Raw genomic sequence first — 14,675 nt, 5'->3', positions numbered from 1 at the left:
TTTCAAAGTCTATTATGTTCACGAGCATTTTCATGCATATTTTTTGGTAACCAGGATTTTCTAATCTCAAGTATTATTTCAGGCTTTGATTTTCTGAACTGAATGCCCCCTGATAATGCCCAATGGGAAATATAATTTGTGATCTCGGCACTGCTTGTGCTAGCAATGCAGTACTTAAAATGAATGGAGATGGAATCATAAGACTACTAAAGTTAGTTTCAATTTTGGACAAAAAAATCTGACTCAAAGATGACAAAGTAATGTAGAATTACTTAATCAAACGACGTAGAATACTTTTAAAATCTAAAATTACTTGCAATCTCTGATTTTAAAATGAGCTTATGGGTCATTTGGGAGTTGTTCTAAAGTGCAAATTGAGCTTGATTGTCTCAATTCTTGCCAAGGTTGAACCTCTTCTTGATTGTCTCAATCCTTGCCAATGTTGAATCTCTCTCCCTCCCTCCCTCCCTAACAACAAATTCGTGAATGATCGTTTTCGCCCCTGAATTCCTGAATTTACCCTCCCTTTAGAGTTGTGGGGTCAACTTCAAGGGGCGCAGGATTAGTCACGTAGACTGTAAAATAGACACGTGGATACCCGGAGCGTAATCCAAAAAAAAAAAAAAAAATTGGTGAATGATAGATGACAACACTACCAGACTGGTGGAAAAAATTCATAACTGGAATATTAAGCAAAAAATTAAAATTCACCAAAAAGCTCACTTATTTGACAAAAAATTCAAATGGCCAATCTTTTTTTTTAATCAAATTATGAAAAAATACACCGCAAATTGATGGTTCTGCAGCACCACTAGTAAAGATTTTGAGGATTTTATATATATATATATATGTTAGTTTGTTTTATTTTTTATTCTAAGTGGAATTTTTAAAAAAAAAATTCAAACATTAGCTTTTAGACAAGTTAAATGTAATTTCATCATTGGTTGAATTAAATTTATATATATATATATATATATATATTTTAGAAATTTATTTCCTTTAAGAATATTTGATCTTATTTTCAAAAAATAAAAATATTTTTATCCGTAAAATGATTTCCACAATTCACTTCTATATATAACAATAAAGAAGTTAACTTCCTTTTAAGAATGTTGTCTTGTAGAAATTTACTTTAAAAAATAACGATATTTATGCCAGCAAATTAATTACATTTACATTTTTTTAGTAGTTCTTAGTGTTTCTTTTAAAGGATAAAAATATTCTTGTGCTTAAAATGGTTAACATTATTTGTACTTTTATATATAATACAAATTACTATCGGAACTTGAAAAACATTTAAAAAAAAGGAAAAAAAAAATATAAAAGAATTCATTTTATTATGCTTCGTTATTAAAGAAGATGAGAAAGAGAACAAAAATATATCAAATTAATGGATAAATTTTTTATTATATTAGAACAAATTTTATTTTTAATAATATTTTATATAAAAAGAAAATATAATCGAAAATGAATTTTTCCTTTTTTTTTTTTTTACCCCTTTGCTAATCAAAATTCTTGATCCGGACTTGAGATTTATAATACATACATATAGAAATTCAAACTTTCATCATAAAAATGCTGTTTTGAGAGAGAGAGAGAGAGAGAGTCTGTGTCCAGCCATTAAGTGCAGGCTTGAGGGATTTTGATTGATTGGGTGGGGAAGAGTGCATTTGCAGAGGTGATGGGATGGCTTGCAATTCGAAAGAGCAACGGAAGGGGCAGAGAAGAGAGCGCTTCGGCCATGGCGGGTTTGGTAGGGCAGCTATGTTGAGGGATGAAAAGACCAAAAAAAAAAAATTCCTACAAAGAATAAATGCTTACAAAACCATGTAAATTTAATTTAAATCTCGCTAAATGATTCAGCGAGATAAACTAATTATCTGTCGACACGTGACAAGCAAATCTCGTGAGATGGTCTACTAAGATTTGCTTAAAAAATAAGTTGGTCTCGCTACTTGATCCAGTCAAATTTATTTAAATCTCGCAGAACCAAGCAACGAGATTACGTCTGAATCATTTTTTTACATGATCTTTGAGATTTGTACTATTCATGTAAATATATGCTTTCTTTCACACATACCGACAACATTCTCATGTACTCAAGTTTTGTGTTTTGAAAACTAGTTTTTCACTCTCTATTGAGCTACAACTAAATAGGCTGATTCAAGTGGCTCGAAATTTGCCTTCCATTGACTACTTCATCTTTAAGTGGCTCGGAAAATAACTGTTGATCTTATTTGGCTTTATTGGAATGGTTAGCTAAACCCAATCTGTTAGATGTTGGCAGATTCTTGGAACATATTTCCAGTTTTTCATGCATGGGTTTGTATACACAATGTTTTATGTGCGTTTTGTGTATGGTGACATGGATTTGAGGCATCGGATTTGGATTTGAACAAAATTCAATACAATGTTGTATTGCACTTAACCAAATCAATCAAAATCTAAATCTAAGGTCATGGAGTCGAAGTTTTTAGCATTTCATTTTAGACTCTTGGTAGTCTTGCTAATATTGTAAACCTAATATTTTTCCTTCTATATGTACATTGTAAATTTCTTCTCATGCATTTCCTTCCCCCCCCCCCCCCTGTTTTTCCAAGGTTAAGAGTTACATTGAGTGCGACACACACACGAGAGGTGATGTGAAGAAGCTCGCAACTGCACTATCACAGTGCATCAACATCCAGGATATTGGCATCCAAACTCCAAATGGATATGCAAAGCTCTGAGAACAGAAGGGAGGAAAACGGGATTTGTTTTTTTTTTCTCTCTCCAAATAGCATTTTCCTTTTTGGGTCTCGGGCATTTAGTTACAGGAGTGAGATTAGGTGGAACCTGGCTGAGAAACGATTGCAGCAAGCATTTTCTCCAAGAGTTGGCTTACTGCATGTTTTGAGGGAAAAAAGTGAAGGTTGAGATCAAATTTTATTTCCTTGGCTTCCAAGCATATGTGGTGATAACTCATCCACAGGGAAAGAGAAACAGAGCTTTTGTTCATTTTTTCCGTTCAGATTTTTCACATCCGGAATCAAATTTGATGTTAATGTTGTTGGAGCTTCAGACATTGCCACCGCAAACTGCTCTCAGATATTTAGCTTGTTTATATTGAACTTCATATGTATACCAATGGATTCCCTGAGACATACCATTTTAAAAAAAAAAAAAACATATATTAGGTTCACCATTTTTTTTTTTTTTTTTTTAAAAAAACCCCAGAATTAAAGAATGAGGTTTCTACTCTCTCTCTCTCTCTCTCTCTCTCTCTCTCTCTCTCTCAATTTTTTTTATTTATTTTTTTTGTCAAACATTGAAGAAAGATAAAATTGTGACCATGCATCCTTAGAAAATCACACCAAATTCATTGATTATCGTAAAACAAATTCATCCTTAGAAAATTGATAAAGCATATATTGAAATTTTTAAATCCCAGTTCACCCCCCCTCTTGAGAGTACACCTTACTTCTCATCGGTATCGGAGCACACTTATAATTATCACTAAATCTCTTTGAATTTGAGTACCTTAAATCCTGTTAGGTTGTGGAGGCATCCCTTTTCATTTTCGTATAGAATTGTACAAGGCTTCAAAAGAATTAAATTGAAAGAATTATATGCTTCAACAGACAATTTGGAAAGATATTTGAAGATCAGTAAATCCATATTCAAAAGAAAATGAGCTTATTGCATAACAAAGAAGTTTTTTTTTTTTAACAAGGATAAATGGTTGAGGAAAACAGGTAAGTCAAAAACACTGAAGTACAGTCGACTGATATGTTGCCCTCAGTCAACTGGTTGCTCTCTAACCTGCTCAAATTTCCAGGTTCAGTAAAGTCAGGCGACTGACTCTCTGAGGCCCAGTCGACCGAAGCTCTACTGTTTGGAGAAAAATCAAATAAATAATAATATTAGGCAACTGCCCCTCGATCTCAGTACTGACTAACAATACTAAATTGTGCACCTGATATTTTCTGCTCGTTTGATGTTTCTCATGCAATTTTGGATTCTTGATTATCGTCTTAAGCATGATGAATAGTCATTTATTTGTTTTATGCTGATGGTATATGCTTATTGATGACATTCTCCTTTTGATTGATGCAATGTAATAAGGAGGAGATGTGTTGAGCAAAAACATAAAAACTAAGCATGGATATTTAATTCATACCATCTAACATATGACTCTGAGCATGAATCTTTGAAATATGACTAAAGCATGCAAGCATGAGCATGAGTACAACTCTGATAGAACTGCAGATGCATGAATATTTTCGTGAAATCAAACACTAATCTGGGTTGACATGTTTGATATTGTTATTTTGTTGTGCTTAACTCTTTTATTTGTTTTTCTTGACCATATTAGTTCACATGCTGATGTTGGATTAAGTTATATATATTTTGGCATGCTGAATGATGGATGACCATGTTATGATTGAAATATATGCTGGATTATGGACTTTGTTATTGCAATATAAATGCGATTTTTTTTGGGTCTTTAGTACCTTTGCATAATATTTCTTTCGATTTATCCTTTTGTTGATATAAAAAGGGGGAGACAATTTAGCAAACTGAGCATGAGCATGGCATGATAAGTTTAAAAGTTTAAAAGCATAACTGATAATGATGATAGCTTTACATGATATTTACACTTATACTATACATGGATTCATAGTTTGTACTTCAAGAATGAAATTATGAATCTATTGAATATGAAATACATTTCATTCAAAGAGAGTTATACTTATTATGTAATGATATCATGATTTATGTTCATTACTAGAAATTATTGAAAATTATGATATACAATCTTTTGTATTTTCTCATGCTATTTTGGGACTTATTGTCTATCTTTTTATGCATGATAAATGCAAAGTTTTTATTTTGTGCCTTCACTGGATATATACTTTTGCTTATGGTTACTCATTGCCTTGATATTTATATTTTTTTGCTCTTTTTAATTGATGTCAAAAGGGAGAGAATTTTTGGGCAAAAATGGAGCATGACACTGCATGCCTAAGCATCTATATTGCTAACAATGAATTGATATAAATTGTTGAATATTGGCTCAACTATGAAATGAAATATTTGAGCATGATATTTTTGAGCACGTTTATGAATTCTGATATGATATGATCTTGAAATATTGGCATGATATTGATATTGATTCTTGAAATATATACTGAGTTAGTATACATTCATGATCTATATGTTTAAATACTGACGTACTCTTCAAATATTGTTAAGAATATGCTTATTGTAAGGGGGAGCCTTCTCAAGGCTTACTCATTTTTGCTCCTTATTTGTCATTATCAAAAAGGGGGAGATTATTGGCCTAACAAGGCTTAAGAACCTTATTCTGATGATAACAAATCAAAGGAACTTAACATGTTTGGTTAGGTGATAATATTTCAGATAACTTATGTATCAAGATCAAGTGACTCAAGTGATCAAGAATAAGTGCTTGACAAAGTCTTTTGAAAGCTCAAACTCAAGGATAGAAGATCTTATGAAGCTAAAAGACTAGTGAAGCATGAAGTCAAGACAAACACAAAGAAAGGAAACAATGCATGAAGACTTAGTGAATAGAAGGGTCATAATTGTTTAAAAGTTTCATGTAAGTATTTCACATATTTTCAATATAAGTGTTTGAATCTCTTAGGAACAATTATTGACTTAGAGACCATATTTTGAAAACCCCGGAAAATATTTTTTAAGTCTCATTTAAGTTTTCAAAGTTCTAAGGTTGAAAAGCAAAGTTTTTGTAAAATTGTTGGTTCAGGCGACTGACTTTGTAAGATCAGTTGACTGACATCTTTAACGGATAGAAATTCAAAAGTTTTTGGAAAGTGGTAACCTCAGGCGACTGATCATGTCTGATCAGTCGACTGACAATTTTTATGCTAAGTAATTTGAGCAGATAGAATGGCATTAGGCGACTGACCCTGTTCTGAGTTTGAAAATTCGCTGTGATTTAAAGGTATAGGCAACTGACCCTTTGGGATCAGGCAAATGACCTTCAAGAATTCAAATTTAAAACAGTGAGGGAATGTTTCCCAAATTGATTGCTTGGACCCCAAACAAATTAAAATTTTACATTTAACCATTTTTAGCATGTTAACAACAACAACAAAATCAAGCCTTAGTCCCACTAAGTGGTGTCGGCTATATGAATCCTTTTCCTCCAATTTATGCGATCATAGACCATTTGTTTTGATAGATTCAAGGATATTAAATCCTTACTCGCTATCACCTCCCAAGTTATTTTAGGTCTACCCCTACTCCTTCTATTGCCCCCCACAGTAACTAAATCACTCTTCCTCACAGGTGCACTATGTGGCCTACATTGCAAGTGTCCATACCATTTGAGTCGTCCCTCCCTTATCTTATCTTCTATAGGAACTACACCTAACTTACCATGAATATGTTCATTCCTTAATTTATCTTTCAATGTTATATCACTCATCCATCTAAGCATTTTTATCTCGGCAACTTTTACTTTTTGGATATTATGTTTCTTCGTCACCCAACATTCCGATCCATATAGCATAGCTGGTCTTATAGCCGTCCTATAAACCTTCCCTTTCAATTTTAAGGGTATTCTATGATCACATAGCACACTTGAAGCACTTCTCCATTTTACCCAACCTTCTTTAACTCTATGCATTACATCATCTTCAATTTCTTCTTCAACTTGCGTAATAGATCCAAGGTATCGAAATCTACAAGTGCTATTTATTTCTTCATCAAGTTTAACTTTATCTCCAATATTCCTCCTATCATTACTAAAATTACATTTCATATATTCTGTTTTATTTCTACTTATCCTAAAGCCTCTAGATTTCAAAGCTTCTCTCTATAATTTTAACTCAGCCTCTACTCCGTCTCTAGTTTCGTCAATTAATACAATATCATCTGCAAACAACATACACCATGGAACCTCCTTTTGAATATTCTTAGTCAATTGGTCCATCACTAAAGCAAAACGATAAGGACTCAAAGCAGATCCTTGATGTACACCTATGGTAAAGGGAAATTCTCTAGTTTCTCCTTCTATAGTCCTTACACTAGTCATTATTCCATCTATAGTCCTTACACTAGTCATTACTCCATCGTACATATCCTTAATGACATCGGTATACCTACAACATACACCCTTTTTTTTCTAAAACTCACCATAGAACTTCCCTAAGTATCTTATCATATGCTTTTTCAAGGTCAATAAATATCATATGAAAGTCCCTCTTCTTTTCCCTAAAATTTTTCATTGATCTTCTGTAACGACCTAAATAAAAATGGAATTTAAATAATAAAGAGGAAGAGAAATGGAGACCGGAAACAGAAGGAGTTCGTCGATGAAGGCTTAAGAGAATTCGTCGACAAATACAGGGGACTCGTCGACGAAGAAATACCGAAAGGGGGTTGGAGCCGACTGAATTTCGTCGACGAAATTAATAAAGAATTTGTCGATAAAGGACGGGCTTGTCGACGAAATCCCCTGTTCTATAAATATGAAAATCCGAATTTTAAGCTTCTCTCTCTCTCTCTCTCTCCCCTTCGGTTCTCCCTCTTTCTTTCGTCGATTTCGAGCCAGATCTTCTCCAGATCGACAATCCGAAGTCACCACGACGCTCCTGGAGAAGTTCTCTCCAAATCTGCTGGAGTGGATCGTTGGTGAAAGCTGGGTGAAAACCATCACAAATCCAGGGTAAAGCTTTTTACTCAATATTTGGATTGTTGACAGTTGAAGAAAGTAATATACGTGTAAAAATACTGAACTTTAATACTAGGAATTTCCATTTTCAAGGTATTGAGTTGGGAACCCTACGGGTGCGGGGAAGATTTTCTTAGGGGCTTTTCAAGAATCAAGTAAGGGGAAAAACTAAGCCAGTTCATTTTGAGAGAATGTATATATAGTAGCATTTGATTTAAGGAATATATATATATATATATATATATATATATATATATATATATACATTTTATGTGATTTATATTTGGGGAAAAAAAATACTGTTGAAAATATTGGTACGTTGAATATTTGGAAAATCTGTTGTGTGGCATGAGAATAAAATGTATGAGTTACTGTTTCTGGAAATGCGTTTATGGTATGGATTTTATGCTGAAAAACCGGCGTACGGGCCAAGATTTTTATATGTGATTGCCGGCGTACGGGGTGGTGCTATGTGGATGTAATTTACCAGCGTACGGGCTGTGCTATGGTTTGCCGGTATACGGGCCGTGCTATGAGATTATGATTTGCCAGCATATGGGCTGGGCTATGATTTGCCGGCGTACGAGACGTGCTATGTGACTGTGATTTGCTAGCGTACGGGCCGAACTATGATAAAATGTGTAATACCGGCGTACGGGCCGATGATTTTTATGACACACATATATACATGCAAAATGATATGATTGATGTGGAAATTAATGATATGAGATATTCATGTATCACGATTTTAGTATATGTTATATGATATCAAAACCTGGTTGGCTTGGTCTAGGTTAGCACTTGCACGGTACCGTTTCTATGTGTCCATGGTCTTCGTGATCATGATATTTGTGTTAACGCCGCTGTACGGAGTGGTGTGAGATTGGATGGTCAATGTGGTTATTAAAGAAGTGTACTGTGATCGCCCCTGGTGTACGAACCAGGTTTAGCAGACCCATCGGACCTACAGACTACTGTTTAACTTGACAGTGGTCGGCCAACCATTGTCAGGTCCCGCCTTCGGGCCACACAACCCAGTCCTGTAAGGGTAATACATGACAACAGTCAACTAACCTACCAGGATTGTTTTTATGTTATTATTATATTATGAGATGAGATATGTTTATGAAATGCAGTATGTTCTGTCATGTGCTGATATATTTATGTTTTCCAGATTTGATAAAACAATACTGATTATGTTATATATGGTATATGTAGAACACAGAATACTCATGTTACCACACACTGGTATTAGTTTATTTTCCTTACTGAGAGGTGTCTCACCCCTTAATCTTATAAATTTTTTAGGAGCCCTTGATAGGAGAGCGAGAAAAGCCCCATTGACCTAGTGCTGATTATCTGCCCTTTTCGAAGGGTAAGTTTTTTGTAGGGACAGTTAGATTTTGTGGAGTATGCCCCTAGATTTTATTTTTGAGATGTATATATGGAAATACAGTGGGTATAGTAACTCTAGTATATTGTGATATATGGTATTTAGATGTACATGATTGTATGTTTCCTGCTACTTAGGCTTTTGCTGTATGCTCTAATGTATCCCTGGTACTCACGGGTCTAGGTGGATTGTGACTTGCTGAGTTGGGATATAAGATGTGTGGTATTGATTATAATAAAAAAAAATTGTGGAAAAATGAGCAGGTCGTGACAGCTTGGTATCAGAGCTTAGGTTGCTAGGTTCGGTAGACTTTAGAATGTAGTAGAAACAATACTAAAGTTTAGGAAATGATTTGAGGTTTTGTTCTACAATCTGGAAGCAGGACTTCCGTGGTAGTTTCTATGTTTTTCTTGGGGTGACGATTTCAGGAAAACCATAGTAAGCTATTGTTAGGTTGTGTTCCTAGAATGTAGGACTGAGGATTAGAAATGAGTTAGAAATGTTGAGATAAGTGGTGAGGATAGGTGGGTAAAATATAAGGATAGGATTTCTGAGTTGCGTCTATTGTTTTCAGGATGGATCCGAAAGGAAATAGTGCCCATGCGAGTGGCAGTGATGGAGCAAGACCATGACGTGCAGCTGGGACCGACTCCGACGCAGTATTACGTAGCGTGACTCAGTAGGTTATGACTGAGATCACTAGGAGTTCAAGGGAGTAGAGTGGTCCATCTGCAGGCCATGGGTGCACCATAGAGAAGTTCACAAAGATGAATCCTCCAGCGTTCTTAGGTGGAGTTGATCCTGTAGCTGCTGAGAACTGGATGCAGGAGATTGAGAGGATCTTGGCTATACTACAGTGTACTGAGGAACAGAAGGTCCTCTTTGTCACCTATAGACTGACAGAAGAGGCTGAGAGGTGGTGGACCGCGGTGAGACTGTTGGAGCAGTAGAGGGTGACTCTGATAGCCATGACATGGGACCTGTTTAAAGATTTCTTCTTTGACAGATATTTTCCAACTATTGTAAGGGAGGCTAAGGTAGAAGAGTTCCTGAGTCTGAAACAAGGACAACTATTGGTCTAGTAGTATGCAGCACGTTTCATCGAGTTCTCTCGTTTCGCCCCATACATTGTTCCTGATTAGGTGAGGAAAGCCAAGTAGTTTGAGAGAGGCTTGAGGCGGAATATATTCAAGCAGGTAGAGGTGTTGCGGATTCAGGAATTTGCTGAGTTTCGAGAGGGCGGCTTTGGTAGAGATTGGTGAGCGTCTTGATGCAAAGGAGCAGGGACACAGAAAGAGATCTGCATCTACGGGCTACCAGCAGAGTCATAGACCGGGCCAGTGGAGAATAGGTAATCATGGCAGAGGGCGAAGACAGGAGACGGGAGGACGTGAGATACAAACAGGGCAGGGTTCTCCAGTCTGTCAGACTAGTGGTAGAAGGCACTGGGGAGAGTGTCGAGCTGGTTGTGTAGTGTGCTATCACTGCGGTAGATCGGGGCATATAGTGCGAGATTGTTCTACCCCACCAGATGCAGCTCCGATGTGCTATCGCTGCGGTAGATTGGGGCACATGGTACGAGACTGCCCTACCCCACCAGATACAGTTCCAGCTCCTAGACCATATTGGGGAGGTTATCAAGCGCCACGTGGGGGCCAGCAGAGGAATACGACTCCATCTAGGGTGTTTACTCTGACGCCGAGTGAGGCTGAGACATCAGGTGACATGGTGACAAGTATGGTCATTATGCTTTCCTTTAAAGTTATTGCGTTATTTGATTCAGGAGCTACACACTCGTTCGTGTCTTCGGGGTGTGTTAAACTATATGGGGCTAAAACACAACTATTAGAAGTTGAACTGTTGGTATCTACACCAACTAAGTCTATAGTGAGGTGTAGTAGGGTGCTCTGAGGTTGTCCAGTTGATATTCAAGGAAAGACTTTTTCTGCTGATCTGATAGTGCTAGACATGCATGGGTTCGATGTTATAGTTGGCATGGATTGGCTAGCAGCTAATTTTGCCAGCATAGATTGTTGTGCACGAGAAGTGATATTCAGACCCCTGGGGAAAGCAGAGTTTAAGTTCGTAGGGTGGCAAGTGCAATCCTCGCCTCAGCTAGTTTCAACTATTTAGGCTAGAAAACTACTGCTGAGTGGTTGTTAGGGGTTTGTAGCTGTTGTGAAAGAGATGTCGGAGAATGAACTAAAACTTGCTAGCAATCCTGTAGTAAAGGAGTTTACGGAGATTTTCCCAGATGAATTACCAGGCTTGCCACCCGACCGTTAGGTAGATTTCCCTATTGATCCACTTTCCGGTACAGCGCCGATTTCTAAAGTACCGTACCGGATGGCGCCAGTGGAGTTAGCAGAGTTGAAGAATCAGTTACAAGATCTTCTTGATAAGGGTTTCATACGACCCAATGTATCTCCGTGGGGAGCTCCTGTTCTATTCGTGAAGAAAAAGGACGGGACTATGAGGATGTGTATAGACTACATGGAGATTAATAAAGTAACAACCAAGAACAAGTATCATCTACCCCATATCGACGATTTGTTTGACCAGCTCCAAGGTACACGGGTGTATTCAAAGATTGACTTCAGATCCGGCCACCATCAAGTAAAAGTGAAAGCAGAAAACGTCTCAAAAACGGCCTTCACGACCAGGTACGAGCATTACGAGTTTCTTGTTATGCCATTTGGTTTGACGAATGCTCCTGCGGTATTTATGGACTTGATGAACAAAGTCTTCCACCAATGTTTAGACCAGTTTTTTGTTGTGTTTATTGATGATGTACTGGTCTATTCGAGGAGTTATGAGGAGTATGAAATGCATTTGAGGTAAGTTTTGTGGACACTTCGAGAAAAGAAGTTGCACGCCAAGTTTAGTAAATGTGAATTTTGGCTGGAGAAGGTCGTGTTCTTGGGGCATGTTATATCTAGAGATGGTATTTCTGTGGATCCTAGTAAGATTGAGGAGGTAGTGAATTGGACTGGACCGAGAAATGTCTAGGAGATCAGGAGTTTCTTGGGTCTCGCTGGATATTACCGTCGTTTCGTTGAGGGATTCTCAGCTTTGTTAGAACCTTTGACACGACTAACGAAGAAGAATGTTAGATTTGAGTGGGACGACAGCTATGACCAGAGTTTTCAAGAACTGAAATACAGATTAGTCATAGCACCAGTATTGGTTATCCCATCAAGGGGCGAGGGGTATGTCATTTACAGTGATGCGTCCTTGAAGGGACTTGGTTGTGTATTGATGCAGCATAGTAGGGTAGTGGCGTATGCACCCAGGTAGTTGAAAGAATATGAAAAGAACTACCCTACACATGATCTTAAATTGGCTGCAGTGGTACACACGTTGAAAATTTGGAGGCATTACCTGTACGGCGAGCAGTGTGAGATTTTCTCCGACCACAAGAGCTTAAAGTATTTCTTCACGCAGAAGGAACTGAACATGAGGCAAAGAAGGTGGTTGGAACTGATAAAGGATTTTGATTGTATCATCAGTTATCACCCAGGGAAAGCAAACGTGGTAGCTAATGCTTTGAGCAGGAAATCCAGGGAACCAGTGTTGGCAGCTATAGAGATCCAGCATCTGATCATGATGGATCTGAAGAGACTCGACATAGAGTTGGTAGAGAGTGAACTTTCAGTTTGTATTGCCAGCCTAGTAGCACATCCTACTCTGCAGGAAAGAATTAAAGCTACCCAGAAAGAAGATCCAGAATTGGTAGAGGTGATGGACAGAGTGCAGAGTGGTCAGGCGGAGGAATTCAGTATTGCAGATGACGGAGCTTTGCGGTTCCGTACCAGATTATGAGTTCCTGCCGATATTGAGATTAGGAAGACTATTTTAGAGGAGGCTCACAGATCTTTGTATACAGTTCATCCCGGTAGTACGAAGATGTACAGAGATCTACGAGAGTCGTATTGGTGGAGTGGTATGAAGAGAGAGATTGCCGAGTATGTAACCCAGTGTTTGACGTGCCAGTAGATAAAGGCTGAGCACCAGAGGCCGGAAGGACAGTTGCAGCCGTTATTCATCCCAGAGTGGAAGTGGGATCATATATCGATGGATTTCGTGTCAGGACTGCCGACGACATTACATGGCCAGAATGCCATCTGAGTGATTGTTGATCGTTTGACTAAGATCGCCCACTTTATACCTATCAAGATCAGCTACTCCCTCAGCCGTTTAGTAGAGATTTATGTTCAGGAAATAGTTCATTCTCATGGGGTGCCTGTATCGATTGTGTTAGATCGAGACCCACGATTCACGTCACGATTTTGAAGGAATTTACAGGAGGCTCTTGGGTCTCAGTTATCGTTTAGTACGACATTCCATCCTCAGTTAGATGGGCAGACTGAGATGACAATACAAATACTAGAAGATATGCTCCGTGCGTGTGTATTAGATTTTGGGGGTAGTTGGACTCAGTTCATGCCGCTGGTAGAGTTTGCGTATAAAAAAAATTATCAGTCCAGTATTGGCATGACACCTTTTGAAGCTTTGTACGGTAGGAGATGTCAATCTCCTTTGTTTTGGGATGAAGTGGGTGAACGGCGAGTAGTGGGGCCTGAGCTTGTGCAGCAAGCGCGTGATAAAGTTCAGCTTATCAGGGACAGGATTAGTGTAGCTCAGAGCCGACAAAAAAGTTATGTTGATAATCGCCGCAAGAATCTAGAATTTGATGTAGGTAATCATGTGTTCCTGAAGATAGCTCCGATGAAAGGGGTTATGCGATTTGGGAAGAAGGGTAAACTTAATCCTAAGTTTATCGGTCCATTTGAAATTTTAGATAAAGTGGGACCGGTAGCTTATAGGTTAGCTTTACCTCCGGTGTTGTCCAGGATCCACGATGTATTTCATGTGGCTATGTTGAGGATATACATCCTAGACCCTTCTCATGTCATCAGTTATGATGAATTGGAGCTTAGTGATTCACTGGGGTATAAGGAGATACCAGTACATATTCTGGATAGGAAAGTGCAGGAGCTACGTAACAAGAAGATTATTCAGGTAAAAGTTTTGTGGAGGAATCATGCAGTAGAAGAGGCTTCTTGGGAGTCCGAGGAGCAGATGAAGCAGAGGTATCCGCATTTATTTCAAGAGGTCTGAGTGGATAAAATGTAAGTGGTTAAGTAGTTTTCTTTGGCAGGTACATGTAATGGTTTAATTAGTGTAGTATTTTAGTTATGGGAGAAGTTTTCTTTTGTATATGTAATCTTCCAGGACTTGGAATGTAACCACAGTATTCCTCCGCCATAAGTGAGGGTAGGTAATAAAATGAGTAGACCCTTTTCCTGGTTAAGGGATGACGAGTTACAGAAACAGTAAATTTCGAGGACGAAATTTTTATAAGGAGGGGAGGATGTAATGACCCGAATAAAAATGGAATTTAAATAATAAATAGGAAGAGAAATGAAGACCGGAAACAAAAGGAGTTCGTCGACGACATTGAACTTTGGAAGGAATAAAGGAAAAAGGGGATCAGCAGGGCTTTGTCAACGAATACAGGGGATTTGTTGATGAAGGCTTCAGAGAATTCGTCGACGAATATAGGGGACTCATTGACGA

This window comes from Malania oleifera, chromosome 4 (assembly GCF_029873635.1).
Source record: "Malania oleifera isolate guangnan ecotype guangnan chromosome 4, ASM2987363v1, whole genome shotgun sequence".
In the NCBI taxonomy this organism is placed as follows: Eukaryota; Viridiplantae; Streptophyta; class Magnoliopsida; order Santalales; family Ximeniaceae; genus Malania; species Malania oleifera.
This window is presented reverse-complemented; position numbering follows the sequence as displayed.